This window comes from Heterocephalus glaber, unplaced genomic scaffold (assembly GCF_053883595.1).
Source record: "Heterocephalus glaber isolate CG9 unplaced genomic scaffold, H.glaber_assembly_v1.0 deba00001608, whole genome shotgun sequence".
Classification (NCBI taxonomy): domain Eukaryota; kingdom Metazoa; phylum Chordata; class Mammalia; order Rodentia; family Bathyergidae; genus Heterocephalus; species Heterocephalus glaber.
This window is the reverse complement of record NW_028258379.1, coordinates 5,296,370-5,317,888: the sequence shown is the minus strand read 5'-3', so window position 1 is coordinate 5,317,888 and position 21,519 is coordinate 5,296,370. Positions and strand designations below refer to the sequence as shown.

The window sequence follows — 21,519 nt, the reverse complement described above, 5'->3', positions numbered from 1 at the left end:
AAAAAAAAAGCTTTTATGGGCTGGGGATGTAGCTCAGTGGTGCCATGCCTGCCTGGCAATTTCAAGGTCCTGGATTCCATCCCTGGTACCAGAAAAAAAAAAAAGCTTCTGCACAACAAGAGAAACCACCAACAGAGTGAAGAGACAACCTACAGTGTGTGAAAAAAAAGTTTTGCCAGCTGTTCCTCAGACAAAGGACTACTATGTAGAATATATAAAGCACTATAAAAACAAAATCAGGGCTGGGGATTTAGCTCAATGGTTCCACCGCCTGTTCCACCGCCTGCCTCGCAAGTGGAAAGCCCCGAGTTTGATCCCCGGTACTGAAAAAAAAAAAACAAAACAAAACCAAAATCAGACTCCCCAGATTTAAAGATCTAATCCAAAAATGAGCATCTGAAATGGATAGACACTTCTCAAATGAAGAAGTAAAAACCACAAATAAATGTTTGAAAAAATGTTCAATATCACTGGTCATTTGAGAAATGCAAATTAAAATAATGGTGAGATTCCATCTCACTCCAGAAAGAATGGCTGTTATCAAGAAATCTATCAATAGCAAATGCTGGAGGGGCTATGGAGAAAAAACAACATTGTCCACTATTTATGGAAGTATAGACTGGTGCAACCACTATGGAAACCTCTGTGGAGATTCCTCAAAAAACTAAAACTAGAGGTTCCATTAGACCTAGCCATTCCCCTTCTTTGTATCTTTCCGAAAGAATTAAAAGCACCAGGGATGTAGCTCCATGGTGCTGTGCCTTCCTCACAAGCACAAGATCTTTTTTTTTTTTTATGGTACCGAGGATCAAACTCGGGACCTTGTGCTTTCAAGGCAGGCGGCAGAACCACCGAGCTAAATCCCCGGCCCAACAAGCACAAGATCTTGAGTTCAATCCCAGGTACCAAAAACAAAAGAATCAAAAGCATCATACCATAGCGATATAGGGACACCCATGTTTAAAATGATGCAGTTTGTAATAGCTAAATCTTGGAAACAGCCCATATGCCCATCAACCAATGAATCAATAAAGATGATGTGGGGTTTTTGTCCTTTTTTTTTTTTTGGTACGGGGGATTGAACTCAGGTCCTTGCGCTTGCGCAGCAGGTGGCGAAACCACTGAGCTAAATCCCATGTGGGGTTTTTTAAATACAGTGGAGTACTATTCTGCCATAAAGAAGGATGGGCTTGATAGATTTATAGCTAAATGGATCCACCTTGAGACCATACTCTTTAAGTCAAATAAATCAGACACATCTGTTTAAATACCACATTGTTTCTCTGCTGTGAGAAACAGAAAGTGGAAATAAGGACCAAAATGTATAATAGATATTGGGAAATGGGAAGAAAATGTTCAAATGGGAAGAGGGACAAGGGAAGAGGGAGGGGGAAAGGAAAGGGTCAAGAAAAAGAACAGGAGGAAAAATGGAAACAAAGCTTTTGTTATTAGGAGGGGAAGAGGGGTACAAGGAGTGAGGGGAATGGGGAAAAAAATAGAACGAGATATATCATGTACAAGTACAATACCCTATGATGAATATTATCATTATGTGTATCTAAAATGTACCAAGAAAATAAAACAATAAATAAACAAATTATTAAATAAAAGACACAACACTGTAGACGAGATCCTGAGGTCAGGAAGTTGTTGCTGTTGAGCCTTTATTGCACAGCGACCACTGCCTCTCAACCTCCACTAGGCTAGAATGTTTATTTTGGCCCCTTCCTTGACCTTGCTTACTGGCAGAAATACTAGTGAGGAAAATGACCTCTTCCTCTAAGTTGTACTAAAGAGATGCAGTTTAGTTTACATGCAGTAAACTGAGGCTGAGGCAGGAGGATCACTGTGAGCTCAAGGACAGGCTGAACTACATAGTGAGACCCTGTCTCAAAGAACAAAAACAAAAAGACATCACAAAGGTAGGAATAGATATCCAGTGCCTGTGACCACATCCAGCAAAAGAGAATGCTCAGCAGTGTCACAGGGGTCAGTGGTTGTGGTATGACGGCACCGGAGTACAAAGGGTTGACTCTGGCCATTAGGAGATCATAGATGACTCTCGATAGAAGAGTTTCCAGAGGGAGGCATAAGGGATGAGAACTGGATGATAGAAAAATCAGGTTATAGTTGATGAAGACTGAACACATGGGACTCTTGATGATCACTCTAACTATGCAGCAAAGGGGAGATGCAGGTTTTCAGCCAGGGCGTAAATCATCCACTTACCCAAGTCCATTTCAAATAGCTTAGTTTCCTCTGTAGCTCACTAGGGAAGTTTATGGACTACTTTCGTATGACTTCAATTTCCAAGAAAGGACAGACTTCAATTTAGTGTGCACTTGCAACTTAGTGTATCTCTGCAATTTTTTCAGGGCCTAATATGTCCGGACACTGTGCTGGACCCTTGATCTGTGTTATCTTTAATCCTTGCAGCCACCATGTAGGATGGATAAGCAAATGGAGCTGAGTTGTCTGTGGCCGCAGTCTGTTTTTCTCCTCTGACTTCTGAGGACTTTGCCCTGTGTTTTACTTCCTTGCTTTATTAAACTCAGGGCTTACTGACATGTGTTTTAATGACTGGCAATGTTATTTTTTTTTAAAATGAAAGTATGTTTTGGGTGAGAACAGAGCTTCAATTCATTGTTTTAATTTCATAGAATTTTTAGACATAGGGCCAGGGATTTAGCTCAGTGGTTTCACCGCCTGCTGTGCAAGTGCAAGGACCCGAGTTCGATCCCCGGTACCAAAAAAAAAAAAAAGAACTTTTAGACATAGCAGAAACACACCTTATATAAATACTGAACTAAAAATTTAATTTGATGCTTGGTTTCATACAGTCTCTGCTGCTAGAAAATGTAACATTTCTAAGTAATGTGATTTTTTCAGTAAAAATATTCCTGAACTCTTTCTGGTTATAAAATTAATGACCTTTTTACAATGTCAAAACTAAATTCTCCCCCCTCACTTACTGGTTCTCAGAATCACACATAGAATTGTTTGGTTTTTGGGGGGTTTTTTTGTACCGGGGATCTAACTCGGGTCCTTGCACTTGCGCAGCAGGCGGCAAGACCACTGAGCTAAATCCCGGGCCCCAGAATCACACATAGAATTTTAAGAAACTTGAATTGTGTGTGGTAGTCCCCATGCTTGTAATCCCAGCTACTCGGGAGGCTGAGGCAGGAGGATTGCAAGTTTGAGGCCAGCCTGGGCAACATCACCATTCCTTGTCTTGAAATAAAAAATAAAATAGTAAAAAAATAAAAAATAAAGTAGTCTGGGGATGCAGCTCAGTGGAAGAGCACTTCCCTAGTATGTGTGGATAAGGTCCCATACTGTTTTTTAATAATCAATGTTAAAATATTAAAAGTTAATAGTTAATGGCTCCTGGAATATTAGCAGCAGCTCACTTTCCCCTTATCCAGTGAAATTTCTTCACCTACAGAGGAAAAGAAATTTTTTAAATGCTACTGAAAGATACATAAATTGCTTCACAGCAGCTGCACCCACCCATATTCCCAGCCCCTTCCTTTTTGGTCTCCTCCTCTTTCCGTAGCCCTGCTGGCTGTCAGGTATGCTTCCCCTCCCACAACCCATCTCTCTTGCTGCTTTTCACAGTTTTATAATCCCTTCCTTTAGCTGCCTTCAGATATATATAACCAATTTAAGCCTTGCTCTTGCTCTTCCTCTGGATGGTCCTCTCCATTTCTCAGATGAGCACAAATAAGACCAGGAACAAAGTGTTATAAACAGGCTCCTCTCTCTCTTTTTTTTTTTTTTTTTTCCTTTTGGTACTGGGAATCGAACTCTGGTCCTTGCGCTTGCAAGGCAGGTGACAGAACCACTGAGCTAAATGCCCAGCCCTCAGAGGGTCCTCTCTTGAAGAAAGCCCTGGGAACATGCTCCTCTTTACCACACACCGGAAAATAAACTATCTCTGGCTAAAGCACCAAGTATTTATTTCTTTTTGCTAGACACCACAAAATCCATTATTGGTATAATTTATTTTAGTAATTAAAAAAAACAATTTTAATGTTGATAAGAACAAAATCACTTACTGCAAACCCTATGTGCCAATTTTATTTTATATTTAAAATACTTTTAACACTAGAATATGCTGTTAGGTACAGATATGAAAGGCTTGATTTTGGGGCTGGGGGTGTAGCTCATTTGTAAAGTGCTTGCTTAGCATGTGAAACCCTGGGTTTGATTCCTAGCACCAAGGAATAAAAAGGCTTCATTTTATTGTATAATTTAAATACTTTCCCTTTCTCATTAGCTAAGAACTCTCCAAAGAAAGCTTTTCAGAGAAGAGACTTTGTTGCAAGAGACAAAGACTGAACTAGCAAGGTACAAAGAACAACAGTCGTTCCAGATCATGTCCCTGAGAGATGATGTCAAGGACCTACAGGAACTTATTACTTCCCTAACCAGAATTAAGTCTTTGAAAAACTCCTGTATTCAGAGTCTTGAAAGAGGCAACTGGGATCTAACTAAACGAGTTACAGAACTAGAAAATTTTCTAAGGTAGGGAATTTCCTGGTTTGTTTTCAAACAAGTCTATTGTTACGTGTTTGTACATAGTGTATGAACTCCATACTGCTGGTTAATCACAGAATTTAAATCTAGTAAAATTTCACTTAGTACCTGACTCAATAATATGATATTTTAAAAAAAACTTTATATTGAGATGTCACACACCATATGATTCACCTGTTTTAAGCATATATAATCCATGGGGTGTAACTACTATCACCACTATCTAATTTGAAAGTATTTTTGTGATTCACAAAAGAAATCCCATGGATACATTAGCAGTCACTCCCCATCCCACTTTCTTCCAGCCCCTGACCACCACTAATCTTTATTTCTGTGTGGCTTTCCTGGACATTTCATATGAATGCAATTATAACACATGTGTCCTGTCTGACCTCTTTCAGTTACAAAATGTTTTCAAGGTTCATAAAGTTTGTAGCATTAATCACTACTTCATTCCTTTTTATGGCTGAATAATATTTCATTCTGTGTATACACTACATTTCGTTTATTTCTTGGTGGCATCCTGGTTGTTTCTGATTTTTTTCTAAGAATAATCCTGCTATGGACATTCTTGTGCAAGGTTTTATATGAATATATGTTTCATCTCTGTTAGACGTATGCATTAGGAGTGGAATTGTTAGGTCATATAGTAACTGTCTGATTAAGCCTTTGAAGTTACTTTTGAGCCGTTACCATATTATTTTCCAAGACAGCAAGACCATTTACAATTTCACCATATTCTCCCCAATACTTAGTGCTTTTCTTTTTTTATTATAATGGATATAATTCTAGTGGATCTGAAGTATTATCTCTTTGTGACTTTAATGTGCATTTCCCTAATGACTAGAGATACTGAGCATCTTTTCATGTACTTATTGGCCATTTGTATTTCTTTTTTTTTTTTTTTTGGTACTGGAGATCGAACTCAGGTCCTTGCCACTTGCGCAGCAGGCGATGAAACCACTGAGCTAAATCCCCAACCAGGCCATTTGTATTTCTTCTTTGTAGAAATATCTGTTTGGAACTTTGGCTCATTTTAAAATTATTTTTAATTGGATTGTCTATTTATTGTTGAGAGAGTTGATATTTTCTGGATACTGGAACCTTATTAGATGTATGATTTGCGTATATTTTCTCCTAGTTGGGCCGGGGATTTAGCTCAGTGGTTCCGGCGCCTGCCTCACAAGCACAAGGACCCGAATTCGATCCCTGATATGAAAAAAAACAAAAAAACAAAAAAACCAAAAAACTCCTAGAATATTTTCTCCTAGTATGCAGGTTGTCTTTTCACTTTTTCTTCTTTTCTCTTTCCTTTTCTCTCCTTCCTTCCTTGTTTTTATTTCTCTTTTCTTTTTGGGGGGAATGGGGTCCCCTCATGCTGCCCACACTGGCCTTAAACTCCTGGGCTCAAGTGACCGTGCCTCAGCCTCCCAAGTAGCTGGAACTGCAGGCACAAAACACTGTAGTCACCTTTTATTTAAATCTTTTTTAAAACTTTCTCACTGAACTACATGCCTAGCTCTCTTGCTTTCATTTTAAGCAAAAGTTTTTTAATTTTGATGAAATTTTAAATTTTTGGTCACTTGTATCTTTTTTTTTTTTGGTACCAGGGATTGAACTCAGGACCTTGCGCTTACCAGGCAGGTGCCAGAACCACTGAGCTACATCCCTGGCCCTACTTGTATCTTTGAAGTCAAATCTAAGAAACCATTGCCTAATTCAGAATCATATGCACACATGTCCTTTCTTTTTCTTTTCCTTTTTCTCTTTTGTGTTATGAGGGATCAAACCTAGGGCCTTGGCACTGAGCTATATGTGCAGCCCTTTTTTGTATTTTATTTTGAGACAGGATGGTGTCCACCTTAATTTTTTTCCAGTTGTCCTCAGTATCATTTGTTGAAAAGACTATTTCTTCCCCTGTTGAATTGTCTTGGCATTTAATGTTTCTGCCAAACATTATTTGACCACAAGTGTGTGGGTTTATTTAAGGAGTTTCTGTTCTATTACACCGGTCCAGGACCAGGGATGTAGCTCAGTGGCACTGAGCCTACCTGGCAAGCACAAAGTCCTGAATTCAATCCCCGGTACCAGGAAAAAACAAAAAACAAACAAAAAACCCCCAGAACTATTACACTGGTCCAGACTGTCTGTCCTTCTGCCAGTACTACATTGTCTTGAATACTGTAGCTTCATGGTAATTTTTGAAAGCAGGGAAGAGTGAATCTTCCAACTTTTTCCTTTTTTTTTTTAGATCATATTGTTATTCTAGGTCCCTTATAAGATTTTAAGTTCGACTTGTCAATTTCCATAAAAAAGGCAGATGTAATTTTGATTAATAGAGATTGTGATCAATCCATATACCAATATAAGAATATTATCTTACAATCTGTAAACATGAAGTATTTTCCCAGTTATTTAGGTCTTCTTTAATTTGTTTTAACAATGTTTCCTAGTTTTCAGTTGTATATGTTTTGTTTGTTTGAGACAAGGTCTCACTGTATAGTGATGTAGCCCAACCTGGCTTCACTCATAATCCTCCTGGAGCTGGGTGTGGTGGCGTACACCTGTAATCGTCACACTGTTACCACAGTGGCAGGCAGATTTTATATTCGAATTTCACCTTAACTAGGATGGTTTCAAAATTGACCACCCCCAAGGGAACTACTATAAAACTAACAACACGAAATTGATTTTCTATTACTCTGTCATTTTTAGTGTTGGGCTGGGGATTGATTGATTGATTGATTGATTGATTGATTTTTTTTTTTTTTTTTGGTACCAGGGATCGAACTCCGGTCCTTGCGCTTGCACAGCAGCCACCTGCCTTCCAAGCACAAGGTCCAGGGCTGAGGATTTAGCTCAGTGGTTTCGTTGCCTGCTGCACAAGCGCAAGGACCCGAGTTCGATTCCCAGTGCCAAAAAAAAAAAAACCCTTTCTATCATTTCTAATGTTTCCCTAGAAATACTTGGATAACTGCATAGCTCTTTTCATAAGAAACATTTTTACTTAATACACTTATGTAAATATTTTAAATAGGAGAATTTTTTAAAAATCTGTTTGGTTTTTTTTGCAGCACTTGGGATTAAATCCATTGCCTTCACACTAAGCTACATTTCTAGCCCCTTTATTCTTTATTTTGAGACAGAGTCTTGCTAAATTGCCCACACTGTGCTCAAACTTGCAACTTTCCTGCCCTAGCTTCACAGACTGCTGGGATTATAGATGTGAGCCACCATGCCTATTATCTTTAACTAAATTAGCTTATTAGCTTTACTTAAATTGAAAATTGGTTGAAATGTTTTCATGATGTTATTACTCATTAATATCTTACATGTACATCTGGCTGAAAGAGAAAAAGGAGAGCAAAAAACAGACTTTTTGATGAACAAGTTGTCACATACGAGCAGATTTCCTCCTGTGAATATAAAAGGATAAGAAGATTCTTTGGATATTTTTCTAGCGAAGGTGAGAACAAGTTTTGATTGATTTCTGAAGAAACAAGATTCTTATTACTTTATGTCACTCCAGGAGGTAATGGGTGAGTAGTGAGTAGTTTATTGGTCCTCTTTTTCATGGAGAACCAATGGAAGCACTGTCGTGTGGTGGACCAGAAGCCTTTCCAGTGTATGCAGATGATGTGCTAAGTCTAGGAGGACCTGAGGTGTCTGTGGTTCTGAAGAAAAGGGTGGAGAGAATGGGCTATGAGACGCCAGAAGGAGAAGTGGTGCTGAGGAGTGAAATGCAGTATATTAGGGTTTTAATTTCCTAGGGTGAACTGGTTTCTGCTGCTGCGGTAATCTAGGTTTGTGGATCTAGGTGTAGGTAATTGAAGAGAACCTTAGGAAGTACAAGTCATTGAAACCAAGGCACAAGAATCGCACAGCTGAAGTGTTGGTGGTTTATGGACATTGGCCATGAAGGCTAGAATTGTGGTGTGACTTGAGTTAAAGGAAGTGAGCCTGAGCTCCAGGAGGCAGTGACTCATAAGATAAGTAGACGATACTCAGATCTGGAAGAGGGGAGATGCACCTCTGATCTTTTGTTCCCTTGCTCTTTTATTCTGCTTCTTTTCTCCCTCTAGCTTTTTAGTGACACGAACCCATCATTACTTGCATAATTCTTACTCTTTCTTCTCAGTATCTAACAAAAAGCCCCAAAACTGAATTGCTTACTCAGCTCCTAGCTCTGACAGTGGCAGTAAAGTGGAAAGAAGGGCATGTAGAATTTATAAATGGAATTCTCTCATGGGAGGGGGGAGGAAAGAAAAGTACAAACATTTCACATTATTTATTTTTCATGTCATATTTACAACGGAAGAAGAATGTTTCAGGAGCACAAGGGAAAGATTGTGGGAAAGAAATGCAACTTCTTTCATTTATACTTTCACATTATCAAGGCTATTATTAAGTTTATTTGATAACCACAAATCTTATGAAAATATCCATTTCTCTGCCAACTTCTCACTTTGTAGTTTTAACATTCATTTAACATTAACAATCATCCTTACCTGATTCATTTATTTTATTAGGAGTTATAAAATGATGAATTTCTATCATTTCTTTTACCATTTTAGTGTAAATTATTCTGTAAAGTGTTTACCTCATCATTTAGGGCTTTTTGGTTAGCTCCTTCTCTAAGCTAAATTTCTACCTTTTGTTGTTCTCATTTGATCTTTGAGTGATGCTTTTTTCTCTCTCTCTGTGACTCTTTAATTCTTTCTTCCTATTGGGTCTTTTCTCCCGAACTTCTGTGCTATAACTATATGTATAGTTCAAATGGATAAAAGTAGGTATCTCTGTATTACATTTCAATGAAGAAGTTTAACCTGTGTTTTGACGTATTTAGGATAAGGGCAAAGCATTCCTGGCCAGAAAATTTGAGAGAGAGATTATTCACTCTGAAGGACCAAATGATGGGCAGAAAATTGGAATAAATGTCAACAAGATTTGTTCCATGAAGAAAAACAAACATCTGAGTTAGATAGACCTCCATATTTATGCACCCAAGGAGTTAAAACTGCGCAATCCCAATATCAGGATCTGCTCCGTCAGCTGGCTGCTCTTCTGAGTGACAGCAGTGGCCCCATCCCAGCCACAGAGGACACTGTGAAAGAGAGGATTCAAGAAACTGGTGCAAATGAACAATCACGGAAATCTGTAAGTGTACAGATATTCCTCATTTTATGACCTGTCTAATGACTGTTTAGATTCAGGACCGAAGTGCAGTTTGGACTTGCAACCAGTCTTTTTTTTTTTTTGTACAGCTCTGTACTTCTTGTTTATAGAGCCTCAGTGTCTTTTTGCACAACGCAGCTTATTTATGCAGTGCTGTAATTTTTGCTGATTGTACTGGACAGTACAGTACTCTAGTTTTATGTTCTGTTGTACATTGTAATACTGCGTGTACGAGTTATGCAAATAAAACCAAAGACATCAGGTTGGAGTTTCTTTTGACCATTTCTTTGTTCTGAATATTGTAATATACATACTATATACAATTCCTCATTTAATGACCTAGTGGCAGGAATGGAACTGTCATTAAATGAAGAATGTCTGTGGGCTGCGGATTTAGCTCAGTGGTTCTGCCACCTGCTCTGCAAGCGCAAGGATCTGAGTTCAATCCCTGGTACCAAAAAAAAAAAAAAATGAGGAATGTCTGTACTGACAAAAAAAGTTACTCTTTCCAGTTTGATTCTTTCAAGTTGTAGATTTTTAATTAGCCAATTTAGTAAATTATGGCTCTGAATTATAATTTTGATTTTGTTTTAGTAATACAGTGAAAGAAAAGAATAGGTTGTCCTTACTACATAGAAAGTAGTTTGGCATGATGATTAAGAGCATAGCCCTGCTATGAATCCACCTCTGCCATTTGCCAGCTGTGTGCTCATGGGTGGGAGGAGGTATTTACTTGTCCTCTCTGTGCCTTGGTTTCATTTGTAAAATGAGGCGCAGGGGGGCCGGGGACTTAGCTCAGTGGTTCTGCCACCTGCTGCGCAAGCACAAGGACCCGAGTTCGATCTCCGGTACCAAAAACCCAAAAAAACAAAATGAGGTGCAGGGGAATAGTTCCTACCTCACAGAAATAGTCGTAAGGATTAAATGGGTTAATACATGATAAATGCTTAGTACAGTTCAGCGTAAGTCCAATAAACATTCATTTAAAAATAGTGCTAGGGTAGGGGCTGGGAATTTTGCTCAGTGGTTCTGCCGCCTGCCTCAAAAGCACAAGGACCCAAGTTCAATCCCTGGTACCAAAAAAAAAAAAAAAAAATAGTGCTATGGTGAAGATAATATTTTCATAATGACCCAACACTGGTCAGTTCTGTCAGTGCAATAATTGTCAGGGCTGGGGGTGTAGCTCAGTGGTAGGGCATGTACTTAGCATGTACAAGGACTAGGGTTCAATTCACAGCACCACCAAAACAAACAAACACGCAAACATATAAGTAAATTAAACTGCCAGATAAATTTGTTTGAATTCACTGATCAAGTCCAACAAATGACTGAATTATCATATGTAAGTGAATACATTTCTTTGTATCCAAATCATTGTAGTGAAATTTCATGATTTCTAATCCTAAAATTCAAATGATGATTGAAACTTCAGAATGTTAAATTCAGAGTGTTAATGAAACCTGCTATACAATTGTCTGTTCAAATTTCCTTTTATTTATTACCATTATAATATTTTTTGCAGTGCTGGGGATCAAATTTTAGCCTTTTGTGTTAAGCAAAGTACTCTACAACTGAGCTACATCCAGTCCCTCCAATTTTGCATCATTTAAAAAATTCTCTGCACTCTTAAAATTGTGCAACTTTGTTTCTCATTTCTAAAATATGTTGTTCTTACATTTTCCATTTATTTCTTTAACTTATACATGTGAAATTTCTTTAAAATCTCTTATTTATCTGTTTAATGTCACCACTATGTTAATATAAATAGAAAAGAACTTGCATATAGTTTTGAAATGATGTAGAATGCATGCACATCAGGGAGTTCTTTAAATATATCTTTTCTAACAGAGAACTGAAGGCCTGCAGCAGAAAATTCAGAAGCTCACTAAGCAACTGGAGCAGCTGTATCAAATATATGAAGAGGCTGCTCAAGAATCACCCCACACTGGAGAAAATTATAGGGAATAAAATAGACTCTCTAAATGTCTGGAAAGAAACATTGCTATTAATGACTTTTTTCAAGGGAAATTAGACTGGGACAAGAAGAAAGTAAGAATTTCTTGAAATATAAGCATTTCTTTAATGGTGAAAATGATCATTTTTATTTTACTAAAAACTTTAACATTATCTAATATTTTATGCTGTTCATACTATTTATACTTTTTTATTTTTGTGAGACAGGGTCTCCCTATCTAATTCAGGCTAGACTTGAACTCACTATGTGGCCCAGGCTGGCCTTAAACTGTCAGCGATCCTTCTGTCTCAGCCTCCAAAGTGCCAGGATTACAGGTGTGTGCCACCACACATGGCACTGTACTTTTCTCAATAATGGCAAAAGGGCAGCTGGGCATAGCAGTGCATGCCTGTAGTCCCAGCACTCTGGGAGCCTGAGGCAGGAGGATTACAAATTTGATCACAGCCTAGGGTACATAGCAAATTTGAAGCTAGCCCGAAATATAGCAAGATCCTATCTTAAAAAACAGGTGGTGGTGGTGGTGGTGGTAGAGGAGGAAGCAAAGAAGGGGGAAGGTATTGCTTACAGATGCTTAAAGCTTCTTTTTTTTTTTTTTGCTTAAATTCTTTTATTGGTACATTTTAGGGTTCACATGTATCATTGGGTGCTTGTACTTGTACATGATGTATCTTGGTTCTTATTTTTTTCCCCATTTAAAGCTTCTGATTTTATTAAAAAATATCTTTGTGGCACACACCTGTAATGCCAGCACTCAGGAGGCTGAGGCAAAAGGATCGCCAAGAGTTCAAGGCCAGCCTGGGCCACATAGTGAGTTCAAGTCTAGCCTGAATTAGATAGGGAGACCCTGTCTCAAAAAAATAAAAAGTCTCTTCTCTTTCCATATCTCCTTTTTGGTTATTAGTGGCCCTATTGATTGTATTATGGAGGACACCTGTTATTATGTATCTTTCTTTCTTTCTTTTTTTTTTTTTTTTGGTACCAGGGGTCGAACTCAGAACCTTGCACCTGTGAGGCAGGAGCCAGAACCACTGAGCTAAATCCCTGGGCCCTGTTACTATATATCTTAATGCACTTTAGAAGAGGATTAGACTGAAAGGAACTTAGAGGAATGACTGTAATGCTAAAATTTCAGGCACTGTGACCGCTAGATATCATGAATATTTATAAAGGATCATTGATGATATTTCTCAGTGATTACCTTCTCCACCTTCTGTTTCCCTGCATTTGTTAGGAAAAAAGCAATCTGGGATGTAAATGAATAGGTTGCAATACAACTTATTTTCAAGAAATTGTTTCTATTTCACAACCTCTTCACTGAATTACCAATCATACTCAAACCTGTGTTGTCCTATTTTTATAATTGCTGTGGCTCAAAGTATAATTGCACTCCCCTCAGGTCAGCCTTTTAGCACATTCATTCACATTTACATGAAAAAAAATATATATATAGTGGTGCTGGGGATGGAAACTAAAAGCTTCATACATGTAAATCAAGTGCTGTATCACTGAGCTATTCCCTCAGCCCCAATCCAATACTTATTGAGCACTTCATTTTTAAAAACATCAAGCACTCAATGAAATGATGTAAAAAAATGTACCAAATAGAGTTTAAAGAAGTGGAATTTTTACCTCTGGTCCTGAGTACATGAATCATAATGATTTATTTCCATACACACAAAATTTAAATCTGTATTAAAATTTAAGGATATAAAAATAACACATGCTGGGCTGGGGATTTAGCTCAGTGGTTTCGCTGCCTGCTGTGCAAACACAAGGACTTGAGTTCGATCCCCAGTACCAAAACAACAACAACAACAACAGAAAACACATGCTTTCCACATCCCTTTAAGTCATATTAAAAGATTTGAAGAAAACAATAAAAATATTCCCAACCTTCTTTCTGCCATTTAATCTCAGTAACCTTTACAGATATTGCTGGCTTGGTTCCAGACCATTGCAATGAAGCAAATATCACAATAAAGTGAGTCACATGAACTTTTTGGTTTCCCAGCACACATAGAAGTTATGTTTACACTATACTATATATTTGTTATATATAAATTAAAATAAATGAGTAAAATATTCTTTGGAAAAGAAAAATAGATGGTCAGGCAAGCCTAGTTAAAAAGGAAAGAGAGACGGTAAAAATACAATAAGTTAGGAAGAAGAAGCATGTAGAATGAATGCATACATATGGAAAAGTTGAAAATCTTAAAAATATTTTGTAATTCAGTAACAATAAATGGAAAATCTAGGGACTAGTATGTAGCTCATGTAGTGGTAGAGTGTGTGGTTAGTATGTGTGAGTCCTTGAACTCCTTCCCCACATCACAGACACACACAAAGAAAGATGAAGTCAGGCATGATGCACTCCTGTAATTCTAGCACTCGAGAAACTAAGGGAAGAGGATTGCCGAAAGTTCAAGGCCAGCCTGGGCCACGTAGTGAGTTCAAGCCCAGCCTGAACTACAGACCAAGAGCCTGTCTAAAAAAATCAAAACAGAAATAAGTGAATCCAGGAAGGCAATATTTAAAATACTGAGGGGTAGTGGGTGGGGCAGGGGAAAGGAAAAATGATGAGAAATGGAAAAAATGGAAATAAAGTCTTTGTAAATAGGGAAGGGTGGAGGGCGTGAAGGGAGGGCTAGGAATGGGGAAAAAATAAGAACCAAGATGCATTATGTAAAGGTACAGTTCCCAATGAGAAATGTAATTGTGTTGTTATACCTACAATGTACCAATAAAAGAATTTAATAAAGTGAAAAAAAAAATACTGAGAAACCAAAAAGTTTTATTTTGTCAGGAATCATATTATTACAAAGCTGAGTAAATAGTAAGTGGTATTTATAAACTGCCAGTTTTGACAGGTATAAAATTTACATTGAACAATTGAATCCTTAGAGTATAGTCATTAGCCTCTTTCAGTTTTGCTCCCTCTTGTTCCTTTAAATGTATTCTGTGGGACTGATTCTTCATCTGACACTAAGTCCAATTTAAGGGAGGATGATGTGTATTTTTAACTCTTTTTAGCTATTGTTTCTGGTAGTAACTCCATTTCTCTAATTTGTTTATACTTCCATGTCTTGAATTATCTACTTTAGACATCGTCTGTTGATTTCCCATTAAAGTTGTCTCTCATACCACTTTCCCACCCACTCCTTCCATTTTCCCAATATAGTTAGTTATATCAGTATTTTTAGTGAAATCCATAATCAACATTTATTTCACTATGACACTAAATATGTACAAATGCCTAAGATACAAATTCTTGTTACATTTCCTTTTTTGTATTGCCTTTTATTTTTCCTAGAGTTAATGCCTTCTTTGTGTTTTTGTGTATAATTTTCAACATTCTTGGGGCCGGGGATTTAGCTCAGTGGTTCTGGTGCCTGCCTCGCAAGCACAAGGTCCTGAGTTCAATCCCCGGTACCAAAAAAAAAAAAAAATAGGAACATTCATTTTTTTCTCTTGAACATTGTATTAAATAACCCTCTAGTATGTAAAACTCTGCCATTTTTTTTCTCTCCCAGAGCTTTTCATTTTCTTGCTTCAGTCTGGGTTTGCTCTGTGGGCCTGGGCACAGGTATGATCCTGTGACTTCTTTTCTCCACACTCCTCATTAGGAATCACTGTTTCCTGAATCTTGTCTTCTTCTTTTTTAAATTTCCTTTCTTATTTTACTGGAAGATATTCTTTAATAACTTCCTAAGAAGTGATGCCCCAGAGAGATAACCTTTACTTTAAGTCCTTGTATAAATGACAAGGTCTTTTTGTGAATCTTTACACCCAATAATTGGGTTTAAACTTTATTATTACACAGAGATTAGAAGCTATCACTCCATTGTCTTTTAGCCTCTCTGAGCTCTTCTTTAGAAAAATGCTGTTGTTATTATTCTTGTTCCTTATTGCTTGTTTTATTTATTTAATGTATTAAAATATTTGTCATAGGGCCAGGGATTTAGCTCAGTGGTTCCGGTGCCTGCCTCACAAGTGCAAGGTCTCAAGTTCAATCCCCGGTACCCCCCAAAATATATATATATATTTGTCATAACATTTTTGTTATAAGATTTGTTATTTTTGTTATAACATTTAAAATAATCTCATAATGAAATTGAATTTATGTGATTAGTGAAGATTTATAAAGCACATAATAATAGAAAGAATACCATTAAAAAACATCAGTAGGGCCTGGGATGTAGCTCAGTGGCACCACACTTGCCTGGCAAACATAAGCTCCTGTGTTCAATCCAAAAATAAATAAATAAAAATAAAAGTAAATTAAAAACATCAGTAAACCTACCACTTTGAGATAATCAGTGTTGTCATAGAGAAACATTTGCCTCTGATTACTGTCTCTGCATATTCTAACATAATTGAGATAGGCATAGTTTTTCCTAATCCTGCTTCTTTCATTTAACTATATCATTACTACTTTCTCTGGGTAAATATTTTTGAAAGAATTTCTAGGGAATGTATATTTTATCATTATATAGTTGAATTACTCTTTTTTGACATTTTCGTTGCTATTTTTATTTTACAAATAGTGTTGTAAAGAATAGGCCAGGTGTGGTGGTGCACACCTGTAGCCCTAGCATTTGGGAGGCTGAAGCAGGCAGATCTCTATAAGTTTGAGGCCAGTCTGGGTTACATAGTGAATCCAAGACCAGCCTGCACTACCTGTAAATTCCCAGCACTCTGGGAGGCTGAAGTAGGTAGATTGAACGTTCAAGCCCACCCTGGGAAATTTAGCAATTTAGTGAGACCCTGTTTCAAAATAAAAAATAAACAACATTAGAGATGTGGCTCAGTGGGAAGCACATTGGTTCTTTCCCCAATAATATATATATATGCCTCTGTGCATGCATCCTTATTCAATATTTTATTATTTCCTTATGATACATTCCTAGAAAAGATGAACTAATCTGTGCTACTATGCTACTACTTAGTATTTATAAAGTTGTCTATTTGACTGTACCCTTGGTATACTGTCATCACTTTTACTGTTACATTTTATTTTCCTGATTATTTCACTAATACAGTACATATTTATGGTGAAAATGTATTTTACTTATGTAAGTATTGTTAAGCCTGCAGTTGTTAAGTCTAGAGTTGATGTTATTTTGCTAATATAAAATAGTATTTTAAAGCACAATTCTTTATTTTGATAGTTAATATCTACAAAGGAAAGCTCCACAATGCAGAATTTCCTGATAGATAAGCACAAGTTCAAACAGTTAGATATGTTATTGGATATTCAGCAGAATTTGCAGATTGCTACAACATTAAGATTGGAGGACAAAATCCAGAAACTTCAGAAATAGCTTAGTGACTTCAAATTGTTAAACAAAACTATGAAAACTCAACTGTCAAGAGTAAATATCCTTCAGGTAAGTAAAGGAAGTGAGGCTTTCAAAAATTCACTTAAACTTTGGTCCATTCCTATTTTAGCTCCCTGTCTCTCATTGAATTTTTTTTAAAAACCTAATATTAAAATAATTTTACATAGGCTGCCATCCATCCCGCCACTCCCAGCCCAGAGGAAGGGGCTTCCTGGCCACCATCCGTCCCACCACTCGAAGCCCAGAGGAAAAGGCTTTTGGGCCGCCATCTGTCCCACCGCTCCTGGCCCAGAGGAAGGGGCTTCCGGGCCTCCATCCATCCCGCTGCTCCTGGCCCAGAGGTAGGGGCTTCTGAGCCACTGTCCCACTGCTCCCAGCCCAGAGGAAGGGGCTTCCCAGCCACCATCCCTACCGCCACTCCCGCCCCCTGTCCCACCTCTCCCAGCTAAGAGGAGGGAGCCGTGCAGGCGCCAACAGCACCCCCCTGCCCCCCCCAGTCAAAATGAGAAAACATGTAAATAAGTCTCAAAACCAGACTTCCAGATCACCTACAACAACCCTAAAGGGAAATGAGATGGAACACTCTGATACTCAACCACCTGGACCCACTGAACTGGCAACAAAAGGGGATCTGGAAAAAATGAAATCAGAAATAATTTCTCAGATAACAGGAGAAGTTGTGCTCCTAGTGCAAGACATGATTAATAAATCTAGAGAGGAGCTGAGGAACATGATGGAATCCCAACATAGGAAACAAATGAAATCCATAAAACAGATGCAAATAGATTTTCAGGACATGAAAAACTCCATTGAAAGTCTACACAGCAGAATGAGCCAATGTGAGGACAGAATTTCACATATAGAAGATAAAATTGCAATTAATGACCAGGAAAAGAAAAATTGTTTCAAAATTATAAGGGAACACAAGAAATCAATCCAGCAGCTGCTAGACGATGCAAAGAAGAATAACATAAGACTGATTGGAGTCAATGAAGAAATAGGAGAGAGTGCAGACGACATAAAAAAACTTTTCACTGGGCCGGGGATTTAGCTCAGTGGTTCCACCACCTGCCTCGCAAGCTAAGGACCCAAGTTCAATTCCCGGTATGAAAAAAAAAAAACCCTCTTCACAGAAGTAATGGCAGAAAACTTCCCAAGCAGGGGAAAAGAACTTGACATACAAATAAGTGAGGCATATAGGACTCCAAATAGCCTTGATCAAAAAAAATCTACACATAAGCATATAATTGTTAAGATTCCAGAAACTCAACAGAAGAAAAAAGTTCTACAAGCAGTTAGAGAAAAGAAGCAAATCACATACAAAGGAAAGCTCATAAGAATCACAGCAGACTTCTCAACACAAACCATCAAGGCAAGAAGAGCTTGGAGTGACATATTCCAAGCCCGAAAAGAAAACAGCCTCCAACCCAGATTGATGTACCCTGCAAAACTATCTTTCAAAATGGATGGAGAAATAAGATACTTTCATGACAAAGAGCACCTTAGGAACTTCGTGAATACCAAACCAGCACTCCAAAGAATTTTACACAATATCCTAGGAACAGACATTGAGGATCACAACCCCGGGAAGCCAAGCAGACTGAACCCATCTGGCACGACAAGAAATTAAATGTAAAAGGGGTCAACCCAACAAAAAGAAAAAGTCATGGCAATGACAAGTCAATACGTTTCAGTTATAACCATCAATGTTAATGGTCTCAATTCACCAATCAAAAGTGATAGATTGGCAGAATGGGTCAAGAAGCAAAATCCAACAATATGTTGCATACAAGAAACACACTTCATTCAAAAGGAAACTCATAGACTGAAAGTTAAAGGGTGGAAAACAATACTCCATGCAACAGGAACCCGAAAAAAAGCAGGAATAGCTATCCTCTTTGCGGATCAAGTAGATTTCAAACCAACACTGATTAACAGAGATGAAGAAGGACACTACATCCTTGTAAAGGGAAGAATCCAAGAGGAAGAGATGACAATCAAATATCTATGCACCAAACACTAGTGTGCCCAACTATATAAAACAAATACTAACGGACATGAAGAGTCATATATGCACTAATACAATTGTAGTGGGGGACCTCAACACCCCACTTTCACAAATAGATAGATCAAGTAGACAAAAAATAAGGAATGAAATACTAGAACTCAATAGAACTCTTGAACAAATGAACTTAGCAGATGTTTACAGAGTCTTCCACCCCACAAAATCAGAATACACATTCTTCTCAGCTGCACATGGGTCATTCTCCAAAATAGACCACATACTCACACATAGAACATGTTTAAGTAAGTGCAAAGGAATTGAAGTTATCCCCTGTATATTATCAGACCACAGTGCGATGAAATTGGAGATCCATAGCAAAAGAAACTCAAAAAATGTCATAAACACGTGGAAATTGAACAACACACTTCTGAATAACCAATGGGTCACAGAGGAAATTAAAGAAGAAATCAGACAGTTCCTTCAATTAAATGACAATGACAATGCAACATATCGGAATCTGTGGGACACAATGAAAGCAGTCTTACAAGGGAAATTCACAGCAGTGAATACGCATATTAGGAAAACAGAATGAGCCCAATTAAACAACCTGATGCAGAACCTCAAGCTTCCAGATTTTTAAAAGAAGAGCAGGACAACCCCAGAGCTCATACAAGGGAGGAAATTATAAAGATCAGAGGAGAAATCAATGCAATGGAGACTAAGAGAACGATACAAAAAAATCAATGAAGCCAAGAGTTGGTTCTTCGAAAGAATCAACAAAATTGACAAACTCTTAGCCAACCTTATCAGAAAAAAGGAAAGAAAAGGCCCAAATCCATGCAATGAGGAATGAAAAGGGTGAAACTACAACAGACCCAGCAGAAATCCAGAGGATCATCAATACCTACTTCCAGACCCTATATGCCAATAAGATGGAAAACACAGAAGAAATGGACAGATTCCTAGATAAATATGAATTACCAAAGTTGAATGAAGACCTAAAAATTCTAAACAACCCAATATCAACCAATGAAATTGAAAACGTAATTAAAAACTTATCAAATAAGAAAAGCCCAGGCCCTGATGGTTTCACTGCTGAATTCTACAAGACATTTAGAGAGGAACTACTGGGCCAGGGATTTAGCTCAATGGTTTTGAAGCCTGCTGTGCAAGCGCAAGGACCCGAGTTCGATCCCCGGTACCAAAAAAACCCCCCCAAAAACACTGCTATTAGAGACGAACTACTACCCCTACTGTTTAAACTCTTCAATGAAATTGAAAGGGAAGCAATACTCCCAAATTCATTGCTGGAAGCAAGTATCACCTTGATCCCCAAAACAGAGAAAGACCCAACCAAAAAGAAGAACTATAGGCCAATCTCACTAATGAACATAGATGCAAATCCTTAATAAGATACTGGCAAATAGAATGCAGAAGATCATCAAGAAGATCATACACCCTGATCAAGTGGGATTCATCCCAGGGATGCAGGGATGGTTCAACATACACAAATCAATCAATGTAATACACTATATCAATAGAGCCAAGGACAAAAACCATATGATTATCTCCATAGACGCAGAAAAACCATTTGACAAAATCCAACATGCATTTATGATAAAAACCCTACAAAAAATTGGAATAGATTGTCTTTACCTCAAACTGATAAAAGCCATCTATGAAAAACCAAAAGCCAATATACTAAATGGTCAAAAACTGAAATCCTTCACACTAAAATCAGGAACAAGACAAGGATGTCCACTATCACCACTCTTGTTCAATATAGTTTTGGAGCAGATACTGACCAGACTAGTTTCTGGCATTCCCACCCACTCGTGAGAAGAAATTTTATTATTTTATCCGAATTCTGTGTCTCTGTGTATTTCTTTCCGAGATTTCTGCAACATTTGGGTCATTGGCTGGGAATCAGGAATGAAATAGCCCTTTTGGGCATCGGCCAGAACCCCACCAGAGGGAGTGGCTCTCTGTCTCCTCAAGAGGAAGGGCACACCCTTGGGACTAATTTCCTAGGCTCCCCAACAGGACACAGAGATCCGGACACCGTTGGAGGTTTGCCCGAACCCGAGAAGGAGACTACAGAAGGAGGACTGCTGCTCTTGGTGTCTCGTCTGTCTCTTTCCTTTGCTAGGGCAGAGAAGCTGAGCTGGTCCCAGCACCTGGAAGGAAGCTCCTCCACCGCCATCCCAAGTTCCTAGGGCAGAGAAGCTGAGCCAGTCCCAGAACCCAGAAGGAAGCTCCCTCGCCACCATCCCAAGCTCCTAGGGCAGAGAAGGTGAGCTGCTCAGGCACCAGAATCACCCCCACCCCCTGTGGAAATGAGAAGAAACGTAAACAAGCCTCAAAAACAGACTTCTTGCAAGTAAATCTTACTTGTTTTACCTGAGTTCTGTGTCTTTGAGCATTTCTTTCCTGTAACAGTATTACAGGCGTGTGCCACCACGCCTGGCCCCTACTGATCATTTTAA

The 21,519-nt window shown here is 38.2% G+C and overlaps 1 pseudogene across 1 annotated transcript in view; it reads left to right on the top strand.

Annotated features, from left to right (window-relative positions):
* The window catches only part of LOC101702124 (uncharacterized), a 60,055-nt pseudogene that overhangs the window by 31,428 nt on the left and 7,108 nt on the right, over window positions 1–21,519 (top strand). The window contains exons 4-8 of the transcript XR_015444998.1: window positions 4,280–4,529; window positions 7,875–8,005; window positions 9,386–9,696; window positions 11,563–11,763; window positions 16,858–17,076. The product of XR_015444998.1 is annotated as an uncharacterized LOC101702124 (transcript). The remainder of the gene's footprint in view (window positions 1–4,279; window positions 4,530–7,874; window positions 8,006–9,385; window positions 9,697–11,562; window positions 11,764–16,857; window positions 17,077–21,519) is intronic.